Source organism: Oncorhynchus masou, chromosome 27 (genome assembly GCF_036934945.1).
Source record: "Oncorhynchus masou masou isolate Uvic2021 chromosome 27, UVic_Omas_1.1, whole genome shotgun sequence".
In the NCBI taxonomy this organism is placed as follows: domain Eukaryota; kingdom Metazoa; phylum Chordata; class Actinopteri; order Salmoniformes; family Salmonidae; genus Oncorhynchus; species Oncorhynchus masou.
In genome coordinates, this window is record NC_088238.1 from 58828510 (window position 1) to 58845559 (window position 17050).

The window sequence follows — 17050 nt, forward strand, 5'->3', positions numbered from 1 at the left end:
ATTGGCGTAATGAATATACCCCTGGCTTGGTGACAGTTGACAGGGGTGGCTGTGTCACTGTCATGTAAAAGGAAGTCATATTATCTATGAATAAAATCAACCGATAAAAATTAGCACACTCTTTAAGCACCTAATATGAGCTTATGTTATGTCATATTAATTCTCAGTTTGAAAAGAGGCACTATAGCTCACGTGTTATGATGATTAATGTAAGGCTATTATAGTATTACTAATACTATCCAAATAGAATATTATCAAAACGTAACCTATGTCATCCAGCCCTTATTCCACACCCTTGTTCATAAACGGAGCACCAGTTGGTTCATAAAACAGTGCGAGTATTTAGAAGTTTTGTGATCCGGTTGAAGTCACATGATCGCTCATTATGGCCATGCAAACTAGGCAGCTTAAATCCAGGCCCTGCTTGGGCTAACATCAGACATTCAAATAGCCGTGCTTTTCTAGAGACATGGGACAAGGCAGTCACGGGGGACCTTTCCTAAGCAGCGACAGACGGCAACAAACACTACAAAGGAGCTATCATTGTCAAATATGAACAGAAACTATGTTCTCTTTTCGGATGGTTTGAACTTTTTCCTTTCGATGCTTTGCGGAGGTTGTGTGTTATAAATGAAAACGGAAGTTTTCCGTGAATTGTTGATACCTACGGCGAACGGGTGCCACACCTTCATTTAACGCAACAGGTAAAGTATCTCGACCTCTCCTCTTCCCTTCTTAACGGTACATGTGACGGCAATAAGAGAAGCCTGCCGAGTAGTAGATGACTACACAAATACGTTGTTGCTCATTTACAAGTCAGATATTAACAACAACAACGGCAGAGAGTTGTAGTTATTATTCCGGGCATATGGCTACTATTTATACACATGCACAAAGTAGGTTTGCACATCTGTTGCGCTCGACTCAGTCATAGGCTTCCCATCCTAATTCCTCGAGTAAATGTACATCTTTGAAAACTATTTCCATGAAAACAATTTATAGAATACACTTCGGAAAGTTGAGTTATTAAAAATACAATTTTTTTTATTTTTTTTTTATATAAATACAGCACTAAGGCGAGAGAATACGGGATGTCACATAATAAGATTGCCATTTAAATAATTAAGGGTATTGGTATAAACTTTTTTTTTAAAGTGTGTGTGTGTTTTATGTGGATCTACAGATGTAATGTCATAATTAACTACTGTATCAAGATGTAATACTGTCGATTACCATTCCGTTGGAGACTGAAAAGCCAGAGTAGATTAGTTTTTTATTTTTATTTTTTATTTCCCCTTTATTTAACCAGGTAGGCTAGTTGAGAACAAATTCTCATTTACAACTGCGACCTGGCCAAGATGAAGCATAGTAATTCGACACACACAACAACACAGAGTTACACATGGAATAAACAAACATACAGTCAATAATACAGTAGAACAAAAGAAAACAAAAAGTCTATATACAGTGAGTGCAAATGAGGTAAGTTACGGAAATAAATAGGTCATGGTGGCGAAGTAATTACAATGTAGCAATTAAAGACTGGAATGGTAGATCGGCAGAAGATGAATGTGCAGGTAGAGATACTGGGGTGCAAAGGAGCAAAATAAATAAATACCAGTATGGGGATGAGGTAGGTAGATAGATGGGCTGTTTACAGATAGGCTATGTACAGGTGCAGTGATCTGTAAACTGCTCTGACAGCTGGTGCTTAAAGCTAGTGAGGGAGATGTGAGTCTCCAGCTTCAGAGATTTTTGCAATTCGTTCCAGTCATGGGCAGCAGAGAACTGGAAGGAAAGACGACCAAAGGAGGAATTGGCTTTGGGGGTGACCAGTGAGATATACCTGCTGGAGCGCGTGCTACGAGTGGGTGCTGCTATGGTGACCAGTGAGCTGAGATAAGGCGGGGCTTTATCTAGCAGAGACTTGGAGATGACCTGTAGCCAGTGGGTTTGGCGATGAATATGAAGCGAGGGCCAACCAACGCGAGCATACAGGTCGCAATGGTGGGTAGTATATGGGGCTTTGGTGACAAAACGGATGGCACTGTCATAGACTGCATCCAGTTTGTTGAGTAGAGTGTTGGAGGCTATTTTATAGATGACATCACCAAAGTCGAGGATCGGTAGGATGGTCAGTTTTACGAGGGTATGTTTGGCAGCATGAGTGAAGGATGCTTTGTTGCGATATAGGACGCCGATTCTAGATTTAATTTTGGATTGGAGATGCTTAATGCGAGTCTGGAAGGAGAGTTTACAGTCTAACCAGACACCCAGGTATTTGTAGTTGTCCACATATCCCAAGTCAGAGCCGTCCAGAGTAGTGATGTTGGACAGGCGGGCAGGTGCGGGCAGCGATCGATTGAATAGCATGCATTTAGTTTTACTTGTGTTTAAGAGCAGTTGGAGGCCACGGAAGGAGAGTTGTATGGCATTGAAGCTCGTCTGGAGGTCAGTTAACACAGTGTCCAGGGAGGGGCCAGAAGTATACAGAATGGTGTCGTCTGCGTAGAGGTGGATCAGAGAATCACCAGCAGCAAGAGCAACATCATTGATGTATACAGAAAAGAGAGTCGGCCCGAGAATTGAACCCTGTGGCACACCCATAGAGACTGTCAGAGGTCCAGACAACAGGCCCTCCGATTTGACACACTGAACTCTATCAGAGAAGTAGTTGGTAAACCAGGCGAGGCAATCATTTGAGAAACCAAGGCTGTCGAGTCTGCCAATAAGAATGTTGTGATTGACAGAGTCGAAAGCCTTGGCCAGGGCGATGAATATGGCTGCATAGTAATGTCTCTTATCGATGGCGGTTATGATGTCGTTTAGAACCTTGAGCGTGGCTGAGGTGCACCCATGACCAGCTCTGAAACCAGATTGCATAGCGGAGAAGGTACGGTGGGATTTGAAATGGTCAGTAATCTGTTTGGGGGGTCCAGATTTTGCTGCTCCTTCAGAACATCGGCTATCTGGATTTGGGTAAAGGAGAAATGGTGGGGGATTTGGCGGGTTGCTGTGGAGGGTGCCGGGCAGTTGACCGGGGTAGGGGTTGTGGTACATGTTGTAGGACTATATGAGATCGGAATGCAGAGCTCGAGCTCCAAAACAGTCAATGGACAGGTATTCCTCCATGTTGTCAATGTCAGTTAATGAAGTTAATGAGCTAACAGTAATAACAGTTGACTGTATTCACTACCTAGGGGGTGGGTGGCTTTGAAAACAGTTAAAAAGCTGTTTGCTTGGCCTCTGGCAACGTTTGTACTGTGCCTGATGCCTCTTATGTAAACTTAATATCTATCAGCTGTCGCAGGTCTCATCAATTTACCAAGTGGAGCTTTTTTTGTGCATGGATCGTTCTGTAGGCTCCAGGACTGTATTTTTCTAAGCTAACACACGACTGAGGCTGCCGTTCACATAAAACTCACCCCATAGGTGTTGTTCAAAAGACACAGACATAATGTCATTAGATATGTACCAGCAGTGTTGAACAGTGTAGGCTTCTCTCCTGACTCTCTCCTCTCTCATGACTCTCTCCTCTCTCTCCTCTCTCATGACTCTCTCTCCTCTCTCCTGACTCTCTCCTCTCTCTCCTCTCTCCTGACTCTCTCCTCTCTCTCCTCTCTCCCGACTCTCTCTCCTCTCTCTCCTCTCTCCTGACTCTCTTTCCTCTCTCCTCTCTCCTGACTCTCTCCTCTCTCTCCTCTCTCCCGACTCTCTCTCCTCTCTCCTGACTCTCTTTCCTCTCTCCTCTCTCCTGACTCTCTTTCCTCTCTCCTCTCTCCTGACTCTGCCCTCTCTCTTGACTCTGTCCTCTCTCCGGACTCTGTCCTCTCTCTCCTCTCTCCCGACGCTCTTCTCTCTCCTGACTCTCTTTCCTCTCTCCTCTCTCCTGACTCTGTCCTCTCTCTACTCTCTCCTCTCTCTCCTCTCTCCCCTGACTCTCCCCTGACTCTCCCCTCTCTCCTGACTCTCCCCTGACTCTCTCTCCTGACTCTCCCCTCTCTCCTGGCTCTCCCCTGACTCTCCCCTGACTCTCCCCTCTCTCCTGACTCTCCCCTGACTCTCTCCCCTGACTCTCTCTCCTGACTCTCCCCTCACTCTCCCCTGACTCTCGCCTCTCTCCTGACACTCCCCTGACTCTCTCTCCTGACTCTCCCCTCTCTCCTGGCTCTCCCCTGACTCTCCCCTGACTCTTCCCTCTCTCCTGACTCTCTCCTGACTCTCCCCTCTCTCCTGACTCTCTCCTGACTCTCCCCTGACTCTCCCCTCTCTCCTCTCCCCTCTCTCCTGACTCTCCCCTCTCTCCTGACTCTCCCCTGACTCTCTCCTCTCTCCTGACTCTCCCCTGACTCTCCCCTCTCTCCTCTCCCCTCTCTCCCGACTCTCCCCTCTTTCCTGACTCTCTCCTACCTAAAAACACTGTGCATTGAATAGGTGTGTCCTACTCCCTCATGTAACCTAGTGAACAGCAGGAGGATGTCCACAAGGTGGGTTTTCATTTAGCAACAGACCAGTGACCATCCTCTTAGTTCATCCCCAAAATCGAGCATTTACCATTAGAGCGGGAACCTCAAGACTGACTTCAGATTAGTGTCTAAAGAGCCTAACCCTGTTCCTGGAAAGCCACTCTCCTGTAGGTTTTAACTCCAACCCTGTTCCTGGACAGATACCCTCCTGTAGGTTTTAGCTCCAACCCTGTTCCTGGAGAGATACCCTCCTGTAGGTTTTAACTCCAACCCTGTTCCTGGAGAGAAACCCTCATGTAGGTTTTAACTCCAACCCTGTTCCTGGAGAACTACCCTCCTGTAGGTTTTAACTCCAACCCTGTTCCTGGAGAGATACCCTCCTGTAGGTTTTAACTCCAACCCTGTTCCTGGAGAACTACCCTCCTGTAGGTTTTAACTCCAACCCTGTTCCTGGAGAACTACCCTCCTGTAGGTTTTAACTCCAACCCTGTTCCTGGAGAACTACCCTCCTGTAGGTTTTAACTCCAACCCTGTTCCTGGAGAGATACCCTCCTGTAGGATTATCGCCCCACTACCCCTACAGGATGGTAGCTCCCCGAGAACAGGGTTGGAGAACCCTGCCAAATAGTAACTTCCTGCTTCCTTTGGCTCAGTACTCAGACCAACATCAGGTTTGTTGGCAATGTGGGGGTAGTGGAATTGGGTGATTAGCTGATGTGATGTAGGGGTAGTGGAATTGGGTGATTAGCTGATGTGATGTAGGGGTAGTGGAATTGGGTGATTAGCTGATGTGATGTAGGGGTAGTGGAATTGGGTGATTAGCTGATGTGATGTAGGGGTAGTGGAATTGGGTGATTAGCTGATGTGACGTAGGGGTAGTGGAATTGGGTGATTAGCTGATGTGATGTAGGGGTAGTGGAATTGGGTGATTATCCGATGTGATGTAGGGGTAGTGGGGTGATAAGGTGATGTAAGGGTAGTGGGGTGATAAGGTGATGTAGGGGTAGTGGGGTGATAAGGTGATGTAGTGGGGTGATAAGGTGATGTAGGGGTAGTGGGGTGATAAGGTGATGTAGGGGTAGTGGGGGTGATAAGGTGATGTAGGGGTAGTGGGGTGATGTAGGGGTAGTGGGGTGATGTAGTGGTAGTGGGGTGATAAGGTGATGTGGGGGTGATAAGGTGATGTAGGGGGGTGATAAGGTGATGTAGGGGTGAGTGGGGTGATGTAGGGGTGATAAGGTGATGTAGGGGTAGTGGGGGGTAGTGGGGGGTGATAAGGTGATGTAGGGGTAGTAGGGTGATAAGGTGATAAGGTGATGTAGGGGTAGTGGGGTGATGTAGGGGTGAGTAGGGGTGATAAGGTGATGTGGTAGTGGGGTGATAAAGGTGATGTAGGGGTGATAAGGTGATGTAGGGGTGATAAGGTGATGTAGGGGTAGTGGGGTGATAAGGTGATGTAGGGGTAGTGGGGGTGATAAGGTGATGTAGGGGTAGTGGGGTGATGTAGGGGTAGTGGGGTGATGTGGGGTGATAAGGTGATGTAGGGGTAGTGGGGTGATAAGGTGATGTGGGTGATTATCCGATGTGATGTGGGGTAGTGATAAGGTGATGTAGGGGTAGTGGGGTGATAAGGTGATGTAGGGGTAGTGGGGTGATGTAGGGGGTAGTGGGGTGATAAGGTGATGTAGGGGTAGGGGGTGATAAGGTGATGTAGGGGGGGGTGATAAGGTGATGTAGGGGTAGTGGGGTGATAAGGTGATGTAGGGGTGATAAGGTGATGTAGGGGTAGTGGGGGTGATAAGGTGATGTAGGGGTAGTGGGGTAATAAGGTGATGTGGGGTGATGTAGGGGTAGTGGGGGTGATAAGGTGATGTAGTGGTAGTGGGGGTGATAAGGTGATGTAGGGGTAGGGGGTGATAAGGTGATGTAGGGGTGATAAGGTGATGTAGGGGTAGTGGGGTGATAAGGAGATGTAGGGGTAGTGGGGTGATAAGGTGATGTAGGGGTAGTGGGGTGATAAGGTGATGTAGGGGTAGTGGGGTGATAAGGAGATGTAGGGGTAGTGGGGTGATAAGGTGATGTAGGGGTAGTGGGGTGATAAGGTGATGTAGGGGTAGTGGGGTGATAAGGAGATGTAGGGGTAGTGGGGTGATAAGGTGATGTAGGGGTAGGGGGGTGATAAGGTGATGTTGGGGTAGTGGGGTGATAAGGTGATGTAGGGGTAGTGGGGTGATAAGGAGATGTAGGGGTAGTGGGGTGATAAGGTGATGTAGGGGTAGTGGGGTGATAAGGAGATGTAGGGGTAGTGGGGTGATAAGGAGATGTAGGGGTAGTGGGGATGATAAGGAGATGTAGGGGTAGTGGGGTGATAAGGTGATGTAGGGGTAGTGGGGTGATAAGGTGATGTAGGGGTAGTGGGGTGATAAGGTGATGTAGGGGTAGTGGGGTGATATAAGGTGATGTAGGGGTAGTGGGGTGATAAGGAGATGTAGGGGTAGTGGGGTGATAAGGTGATGTAGGGGTAGTGGGGTGATAAGGTGATGTAGGGGTAGTGGGGTGATAAGGTGATGTAGGGGTAGTGGGGTGATAAGGTGATGTAGGGGTAGTGGGGTGATAAGGTGATGTAGGGGTAGTGGGGGTGATAAGGTGATGTAGGGGTAGTGGGGGTGATAAGGTGATGTAGGGGTAGTGGGGTGATAAGGTGATGTAGGGGTGGTGGGGTGATAAGGTGATGTAGGGGTGGTGGGGTGATAAGGTGATGTAGGGGTAGTGGGGTGATAAGGAGATGTAGGGGTAGTGGGGTGATAAGGTGATGTAGTGGGGTGATAAGGTGATGTAGGGGTAGTGGGGTGATAAGGTGATGTAGGGGTAGTGGGGTAATAAGGTGATGTAGGGGATAGTGGTGGGGGTGATAAGGTGATGTAGGGGTAGTGGGGGTGATAAGGTGATGTAGGGGTAGTGGGGTGATAAGGTGATGTAGGGGTAGTGGGGTGATAAGGTGATGTAGGGGTAGTAGGGAGATAAGAGACATTTATAAGAGGAGGGGTAGAGAGGTTTATTTAGTTTAGCTAATGTGATTATAAGGGATGTTTAGTGGAATACACGTGATGTACACAAAAGTTTTATGACATTACCACCCCTTATCCGGAGATGTTTGTGATTTTGTTCTGCATTATTTTGTCCGTTTAGTGACATTTCAGTGACTAAAGTGAGCTATACAGGCCGTGTCAGTGTCAAACAGGTTGCGTCATGTTAGAGGAGAGGTAAATATAACACAGCTGCTTTTCACAGGACGAAAATCCCTGTGTCGACCAAGTTCAGTCAATACTGATGTGTGTGTGTGTCTGTTTTGTGTTGTGTGTCGTCGGTGTCTAATGAGTTCCTATTGTTATTGTATTGTAGTCCTCATGACATATCACCATGACTACAGGCACAGTGGTAACCCATCGGGCCTTGCCTGGCTTATTCAAATGACACTGTACTTATAGTGCTGAGTCATGGTGTGTTTCGGGCTCACGTTGCTGCTCTGAAAAAAACAAAACATCTGTAGCCTGATTACTTTTGGACTGAGGCGTTATATCTGTGATACTGTACGTGTTACGGACGGCGTTTCAAGCTACTGTACTGAGTTCGCTCGGCGCTGTGATAACGTCATCGTCTTCCTGTCGAAGTCCTTTGGTTATGACATTTGACATTTGCAAATGATTTCCTGGTGTCACTAGTACCGGCTTGGTAAGCTCTCCGACGGGTCCAACTGTCGAATGGAGAAACAGAAGAGTGAATGAGAGGGAGAGAGGCGGGATTCTGCATCATTTCGGTGGGTTTTGGAGTCTTAAAAAGACACAGAGTTGATAAGAGAGGGTCCTACATGGCTCTACAATAATCAAGATGAGGTGGGCTGTTCTATAAACACACACACAACACACACACACACACACACACACACACACACACACACACATTCCCTACCATACTGTACCTAAGCAAGGTTCTCATGACAGCAACTTACTATTAACAAGGAGGGAGAGACAGAGGAGAGGAGGTGAGGTGATAGACAGGGACAGAGGAGATGAGATGATGTGAGATGATAGACAGGGACAGAGGAGATGAGGTGATGAGGGGTAGACAGGGACAGAGGTGATGTAGGAGGTGAGATGATAGAGGGACAGAGGAGATGAGGTGAGGTGATAGACAGGGACAGAGGTGATGAGGGAGGTGAGATGATAGACAGGGACAGAGGAGATGAGGTGAGATGATAGACAGGGACAGAGGAGATGAGAGTGAGGTGATAAGAGGAGGGACAGAGGAGATGCTGATTATAAGGGAGGTGAGATGATAGACAGGGACAGAGGAGATGAGGTGAGTTGATAGACAGGGACAGAGGAGATGATACAGGCCGTGTCAGTGTCAAACAGGTTGCGTCATGTTAGAGGAGATGAGATGCTTTTCAGGTGATCCCTGTGTCGACAGGGACAGAGGAGATGAGGTGAGGTGAGATGATAGACAGGGACAGAGGAGATGAGGTGAGGTGAGATGATAGACAGGGACAGAGGCGATGAGATGAGGTGAGATGATAGACAGGGACAGAGGAGATGAGGTGAGATGATAGACAGGGACAGAGGAGATGAGATGAGGTGATAGACAGGGACAGAGGAGATGAGGTGAGATGATAGACAGGGACAGAGGAGATGAGGTGAGGTGAGATGATAGACAGGGACAGAGGAGATGAGGTGAGATGAGATGATAGACAGGGACAGAGGAGATGAGATGAGAAACAGAGATGATAGACAGGGACAGAGGAGATGAGATGAGGTGAGATGATAGACAGGGACAGAGGAGATGAGGTGAGATGAGATGATAGACAGGGACAGAGGAGATGAGGTGAGGTGAGATGATAGACAGGGACAGAGGAGAGGAGATGAGGTGATAGACAGGGACAGAGGAGATTCCCTAGGTGACTGATAACAGGGACTCATGACAGGAGACTATTAACAGAGAGGAGAGACAGAGGACAGAGATGAGGTGAGGTGATAGACAGGGACAGAGGAGATGAGATGAGGTGAGGTGAGATGATAGACAGGGACAGAGGAGATGAGATGAGATGATAGACAGGGACAGAGGAGATGAGGTGAGGTGAGATGATAGACAGGGACAGAGGAGATGAGATGAGGTGAGATGATAGACAGGGACAGAGGAGATGAGATGAGGTGAGATGATAGACAGGGACAGAGGAGATGAGATGAGGTGAGATGATAGACAGGGACAGAGGAGATGAGATGAGGTGAGATGATAGACAGGGACAGAGGAGATGAGGTGAGGTGATAGACAGGGACAGAGGAGAGGAGATGAGGTGAGGTGAGATGATAGACAGGGACAGAAGAGATGAGATGAGATGATAGACAGGGACAGAGGAGATGAGATGAGGTGAGATGATAGACAGGGACAGAGGAGATGAGATGAGGTGAGATGATAGACAGGGACAGAGGAGATGAGGTGAGGTGAGATGATAGAAAGGGACAGAGGAGATGAGATGAGATGATAGACAGGGACAGAGGAGATGAGGTGAGATGATAGACAGGGACAGAGGAGATGAGATGATGAGACAGGAACAGAGATGAGGTGAGATGATAGACAGGGACAGAGGAGATGGAGGTGAGATGATAGACTGGGACAGAGGAGATGAGGTGAGATGATAGACAGGGACAGAGGAGATGAGATGAGGTGAGATGATAGACAGGGACAGAGGAGATGAGGTGAGGTGATAGACAGGGACAGAGGAGAGGAGATGAGGTGAGGTGATAGACAGGGACAGAGGAGATGAGGTGAGAGATGATAGACAGGGACAGAGGAGATGAGGGAGATAGACAGGGACAGAGGAGATGAGGTGAGATGATAGACAGGGACAGAGGAGAGGAGATGAGGTGATAGACAGGGACAGAGAGATGAGATGAGGTGAGATGATAGGGACAGGGACAGAGGAGATGAGGTGAGATGATAGACAGGGACAGAGGAGAGGAGGTGAGGTGATAGACAGGGACAGAGGAGATGAGGTGAGATGATAGACAGGGACAGAGGAGATGAGGTGAGGTGATAGACAGGGACAGAGGAGATGAGATGAGGTGAGATGATAGACAGGGACAGAGGAGATGAGGTGAGATGATAGACAGGGACAGAGGAGATGAGGTGAGGTGAGATGATAGACAGGGACAGAGGAGATGAGGTGAGATGATAGACAGGGACAGAAGGAGATGAGATGATAGACAGGAACAGAGATGAGGTGAGGATAGACAGGTACAGAGGAGTGGAGGTGAGATGATAGACAGGGACAGAGGAGATGAGGTGAGATGATAGACAGGGACAGAGGAGATGAGATGAGGTGAGATGATAGACAGGGACAGAGGAGATGAGGTGAGATGATAGACAGGGACAGAGGAGATGAGGTGAGGTGATAGACAGGGACAGAGGAGAGGAGGTGAGATGATAGACAGGGACAGAGGAGAGGAGGTGAGATGATAGACAGGGACAGAGGAGAGGAGGTGAGATGATAGACAGGGACAGAGGAGAGGAGGTGAGATGATAGACAGGGACAGAGGAGATGAGATGAGAGATGATAGACAGGGACAGAGGAGAGGAGGTGAGATGATAGACAGGGACAGAGGAGAGGAGGTGAGATGATAGACAGGGACAGAGGAGAGGAGATGAGGTGAGGTGAGATGATAGACAGGGACAGAGATGAGATGATGTGAGGTGATAGACAGGGACAGAGGAGATGAGATGAGGTGAGATGATAGACAGGGACAGAGGAGATGAGGTGAGATGATAGACAGGGACAGAGGAGATGAGGTGAGATGATAGACAGGGACAGAGGAGATGAGATGAGGTGAGATGATAGACAGGGACAGAGGAGATGAGGTGAGATGATAGACAGGGACAGAGGAGAGGAGATGAGGTGAGGGGAGATGATAGACAGGGACAGAGGAGAGGAGGTGAGATGATAGACAGGGACAGAGGAGATGAGGTGAGATGATAGACAGGGACAGAGGAGATGAGATGAGGTGAGATGATAGACAGGGACAGAGGAGATGAGGTGAGATGATAGACAGGGACAGAGGAGAGGAGGTGAGATGATAGACAGGGACAGAGATGAGATGAGGTGAGATGATGAGATGATAGACAGGGACAGAGGAGATGAGGTGAGATGATAGACAGGGACAGAGGAGATGAGATGAGGTGAGATGATAGACAGGGACAGAGGAGAGGAGGTGAGATGATAGACAGGGACAGAGGAGAGGAGGTGAGATGATAGACAGGGACAGGGGAGATGAGATGAGGTGAGATGATAGACAGGGACAGAGGAGAGGAGGTGAGATGATAGACAGGGACAGAGGAGATGAGATGAGGTGAGGTGAGGGACAGAGGAGAGGAGGTGAGATGATAGACAGGGACAGAGGAGATGAGATGAGGTGAGGTGAGAGATGATAGACAGGGACAGAAAAACAAAGAGAGAGGAGAGACATGTCAGCACTTCTCCCATCACCACCACACCTTCCTGTCACCCATATAAACCCCATCTCCCTACTCAGTGTCCACACACACACACACACACACACACACACACACACACACACACACACACACACACACACACTCCTGAGCCAATCTTTCTAATTGTCTTCAGGAGTCATTTTTGTGAAGTCTCCTTCTCCTTGGTTTGATAGCTAACTGGAGACTTAACATTGGAGAAAGTGAGACATTACATTTAATTACCACTAAGATTACAATAAATAATCATTTGATGATTTGGTTTCAAACAAATTTCTTAGATTTCTACTTAGCGTAGATTTATGTTCCCTACTCGGTCTATCGATTTGATATCATGATGAATCTATGTGAATAAATTCTATGAATTTACAGTTCACCTTTCTGCTTTCTTTTATTCTGTAACAGGGCATATTGTAATCATGTGTTCAAGCTAATCATCGTTTATTTAAGCTAAACAATACAATGAAATGTCTACTAGCAGTTAAGCTCTCCTCACAAACTGTGCAATGATATCAAGCTATATGTAAGTATTTACATTAGACTGTAGCCTACTAATAGCTATACCATAGAGTTGTAGTCCTATTAGACTAATGATGGTTTATTTGTTCCTGAACTGGCCGAACAGCAGACCTATCCTTCAGCTAACCTTCAGCTATCCTTCAGCTATCCTTCATATATCCTTCATATATCCTTCAGCTATCCTTCAGCTATCCTTCAGCTATCCTTCAGCTATCCTTCAACCATCCTTCAGCTATCCTTCAGCCATCCTTCAGTTATCCTTCAGCTATCCTTCAGCCATCCTTCAGCCATCCTTCAGCCATCCTTCAGCTATCCTTCAGCTATCAGCTTCAGCTCCTTCAGCTATCCTTCAGCTATCCTTCAGCCATCCTTCAGCTATCCTTCAACCATCCTTCAGCCATCCTTCAGCTATCCTTCAGCCATCCTTCAGTTATCCTTCAGCTATCCTTCAGCTTATCCTTCAGCTATATCCTTCAGCTATCCTTCAGCTTATCCTTCAGTTATCCTTCAGCTATCCTTCAACCATCCTTCAGTTATCCTTCAGCTATCATTCAGCTTCAGCTATCCTTCATCCTTCAGTTATCCTTCAGCTCCTTCATATCCTTCAGCCATCCTTCAGTTATCCTTCATATATCCTTCAGCCATCCTTCAGCTATCCTCAGCTATCCTTCAGCCATCCTTCAGCTTATCCTTCATATATCCTTCAGCCCTTCATCCTTCAGCTTTCCTTCAGCCATCCTTCAGTTATCCTTCATATATCCTTCAGCCATCCTTCAGCTATCCTTCAGCCATCCTTCAGTTATCCTTCAGCTATCCTTCAGCTATCCTTCAGACATCCTTCAGTTATCCTTCAGCTATCCTTCAGCTATCATTCAGCCATCTTTCAGTTATCCTTCAGTTATCCTTCAGTCATCCTTCAGCTATCCTTTGATTGAAACAAAATACAAGAAAGGTTAAATAGTTAATTTTAACACCACCTGCTCTTATTCTCTCACCAAACTGTAATTGAAGAAGATCTGAATACATGTTCCCATGAAACTGATGGAGATCAAATCAAGGGCCTGGCAGTTGGGACATTTTTTCACCTTGGTAAAACGTGAAGGATAATCGTTCACAATTGTCAGTAAGGATAGACTATTAGGTAGCCTATGGCTAACTTGGGTGTATTAGGCGATTTAAAAATATCAAATATGTTCTTTAGATAATAATGTTCTGGATGATGCATTTGGATGATGGATTTGGATGATGCATTTGGATATTCCAATATGACAATTTTCAACTTTGATTGAAGAAATTATGATGTCATTTTTTGTTTTATGGGCTTCCTCACCTAAAAACATTGTACTACACCAGTGGCATCAATTTTGTTCCTCTATCATAGTGCTCATTATACTGAATTACACAGGCAATGAAAGGTTATTAATTATCCATGTACATAACTTTATGTGAGTTTGCTTTGCCGTTTCTGTAGGTCAGGTTGGTATCTCTAGACTGGTATGAGATGACACACTCATTTTTCATCTAAAGATTTTAGTGCAATACCTTTGGACTGAAACTCTAGGTTTGGGGTTTAGTTCGGTCAACTCCATAACTGTTTAGTTCCTGAAACCCTATCATTTAGCTTGGTCTCAATTAGCTCCGGGTGTTTAGTTTGGTCTGAAACCCTAGCTGAAATGCTTCAGGCTTTAAAACCCTAGGGGTTTAGTTTGGTCTGAAGTTATCCACAAAGTACATAACTAGGGTATGTTTGATGAGTTTGTTTGGTCTGAAACCTAGCTCCAGGGGTTTATTTGGTCTGAAACCCTAGCTTCAGGGGTTTAGTTTCTCTAGACTGGGTTTAAAACCCTAGCTCATTTTTTGGTCTAAAGATTCAGGGTTTAGTTTGGTCTGAAACCCTAGCTTCTTTAGTTTGGTCTGAAACTCTAGCTTCAGGGTTTAGACTGAAACTCTAGGTTTGGGGGGTTTAGTTTGGTCTGAAACCCTAGCTTCAGGGTTTAGTTTGGTCTGAAACCCTAGCTTCAGGGTTTAGTTTGGTCTCAATCCCTAGCTCCGGGTGTTTAGTTTGGTCTGAAACCCTAGCTTCAGGGTTTAGGGTCTGTTTAGTTTGGTCTGAAACCCTAGCTTCAGGGTTTAGTTTGGTCTGAAACCCTAGCTTTAGGGTTTAGTTTGGTCTGAAACCCTAGCTTCGGGTTTAGTTTGGTCTGAAACCCTAGCTTTGGGGTTTAGTTTGGTCTGAAACCCTAGCTTTGGGTTTTAGTTTGGTCTGAAACCCTAGCTCCAGGGATTTAGTTTGGTCTGAAACCCTAGCTTCAGGGTTTAGTTTGGTCTGAAACCCTAGCTTCAGGGTTTAGTTTGGTCTGAAACCCTAGCTTCAGGGTTTAGTTTGGTCTGAAACCCTAGCTTCAGGGTTTAGTTTGGTCTGAAACCCTAGTTTCAGAGTTTAGTTTGGTTTGAAACCAGCTCCAGGGGTTTCAAACCCTAGAGTTTAGTTTGGTCTGAAACCCTAGCTTCAGGGTTTAGTTTGGTCTGAAACCCTAGTTTCAGAGTTTAGTTTGGTTTGAAACCCTAACCGAAAAGTTCCTGGTTTGAATACTTGAGCCGTCAAGGTGAAAAATCAATTGATGTATCCTTGAGCCAGGCACTTAACCCTCATTTTGCTCAGGGGGCACCATACTTCTGTGGCTGACCCTGTGAAACAACACATTTCACTGCACCTATCTGGTGTATGTGACAGTAAAACATATTTTTTTTCAGGCCCTAATGTGAAGCCTATATTCAAGGAAAACAAACCAATCTTCCCCTTGAATTTGCACATATGGATCTGATTGCCAATGCGATGCCCCACCCCGCCACCCACCTCCACCGATTCCATTCCAATTCACATCTAGGGAACAATCTTCAGCAATTCAACTTTTATTGCCTACTTTTCCAAAATGGAACGTTTCACTTTCCTTCTGAGGAAAACAACTAGGAGAATTTCCTGGAGGTTTAGCCCTTCTTATCTCCCCAGAACATAAGACATATGAAATGCTATTACCACCGATAGACAATGACCAATATCAGAATCAATGACAGGTTATCTGACACACAGATTGAATTCTCCAACTCACTATATTCCCTGTGGAAGATGTCCAAGGGAGAGCGACGGCTGGTCATGTTGATGTTCTGATGCATCTCGGAGGCTGACACTATTAATGACAGGGTATTGATGTGGTGTAATATTTGAGTGACGGTAGGGCCTGTCATTCATCCATCCTCCTTCTTCTGGTCTACCTGGCATACTTATGAGTCCCTGTCTGTCTGCATGTCTGCCTCTCTCTGTCTGTCTGTCTGTCTGTCTGTCTGTCTCTCTCTCTCTCTCTCTCTCTCTCTCTCTCTATCTCTCTCTCTCTCTCTCTCTCTCTCTCTCTCTCTCTCTCTCTCTGCCTGCCTTTCTGTCCTTCTGCCTGTCTGCCTGTCTGTCTGTCTGTCTGTCCTTCTGTCTCTCTGTATGCCTGTCTGTATGTATGTCTATCTATCTGTCTGCCTATCTGTCTGTCTCTCTGTAATTCTGTCTGTCTGTCTCTCTGCCTGCCTGTCTGTCTGCATGTCTCTCTGTCTGTCAGCCTGTCTGTCTCTCTGTATGCCTGTCTGTCTGTCTCTGTCTGACTGTTTGTCTCTCTGTCTGTCTACCTGTCTATCTGTCTGTCTCTCTGTATGTCTGTCTGTCTGTCTGTCTCTCTCTCTGCCTTTCTGCCTGCCTGTCTTCTGCCTGTCTGCCTGCCTGCCTGCTTGTCTGTCTGTCTGTCTCTGTTTGTCTGCCTGCCTGCCTGCCTGCCTGTCTGTCTGTCTGTCTGTCTGTTATAGTGTTATAGTGTAATAGTGTAATAGTGTTATAGTGTCATAGTGTTATAGTTTTATAGTGTTATAGTGTCATAGTGTTATAATGTAATAGTGTTATAGTGTCATAGTGTTATAGTTTTATAGTGTTATAGTGTCATAGTGTTATAATGTAATAGTGTTATAGTGTCATAGTGTTATAATGTAATAGTGTTATAGTGTCATAGTGTTATAATGTAAGTTCAGTGTTCATAGAGACCTGAAGATCAGTGTTTTCTTCTGTCCATCAGTACCGAGGCCGTTATAGTTTGGGTACCCAGGCCCAGGCCGTTGACAGGCCCAAAACCAGCTGTATTGTGAAAGCCTCCCAAGGTCTGAAGTTGTGAACTATCGGCTTGTTATAGTTCACCTCAGGTAACAGAACGTGTGAGTTTGGTCAAACCTGCTCACCAAGCAGAGACCTGAAGATCAGACAGGTGTTTTCTTCCCAGGCCCAGGCCGTGTGAGTTTGGGTACCCAGGCCCAGGCCGTGTGAGTTTGGGTACCCAGGCCCAGGCCGTGTGAGTTTGGGTACCCAGGCCCAGGCCGTGTGAGTTTGGGTACCCAGGCCCAGGCCGTGTGAGTTTGGGTACCCAGGCCCAGGCCGTGTGAGTTTGGGTACCCAGGCCCAGGCCGTGTGAGTTTGGGTAAGGCCCAGGCCGTGT

At 46.6% G+C, this 17050-nt stretch overlaps 1 protein-coding gene across 1 annotated transcript in view; it reads left to right on the plus strand.

The window, feature by feature from the left end:
- The first annotated feature begins 351 nt into the window (after positions 1-351).
- Positions 352-17050, plus strand: part of zgc:194930 (uncharacterized protein LOC557813 homolog) — a 34822-nt gene continuing 18123 nt past the window's right edge. The window contains exon 1 of the mRNA XM_064940780.1: positions 352-704. The gene's annotated coding sequence lies outside the window, so the exon portion shown is untranslated. The remainder of the gene's footprint in view (positions 705-17050) is intronic.